The 270-nt window shown below is 56.7% G+C and overlaps 1 protein-coding gene across 1 annotated transcript in view; it reads left to right on the top strand.

The window, feature by feature from the left end:
* Window positions 1-270, top strand: part of SCHIP1 (schwannomin interacting protein 1) — a gene marked incomplete at its 3' end in the record, with an annotated part of 10,307 nt that overhangs the window by 870 nt on the left and 9,167 nt on the right. The window lies entirely within an intron of this gene.

Below are 270 nucleotides of genomic sequence, written 5' to 3'. Positions count from 1 at the left end.
GGTTATTAGTGGCGTGCTGCTCTACCCAAGGGGGGGTCTCAGAGCACAGCCAGGAGCCAGGCAAATCGCTGCTACACCTCAACGCCGGATAAATCTTCCACGTGCGATTTCGGGTGATGTCTGTAACGAGGAAGGGGGGGGTCTCAGAGCACAGCCAGGAGCCAGGCAAATCGCTGCTACACCTCAACGCCGGATAAATCTTCCACGTGCGATTTCGGGTGATGTCTGTAACGAGGAAGGTCTGCTGGTACCGATGCCTGCACGCGAAAT

This window comes from Cariama cristata, unplaced genomic scaffold (genome assembly GCF_000690535.1).
Source record: "Cariama cristata isolate BGI_N322 unplaced genomic scaffold, ASM69053v1 scaffold21733, whole genome shotgun sequence".
Classification (NCBI taxonomy): domain Eukaryota; kingdom Metazoa; phylum Chordata; class Aves; order Cariamiformes; family Cariamidae; genus Cariama; species Cariama cristata.
Note: the sequence above shows the minus strand (reverse complement) of the source record. Positions and strands in the feature narration are given on the sequence as shown.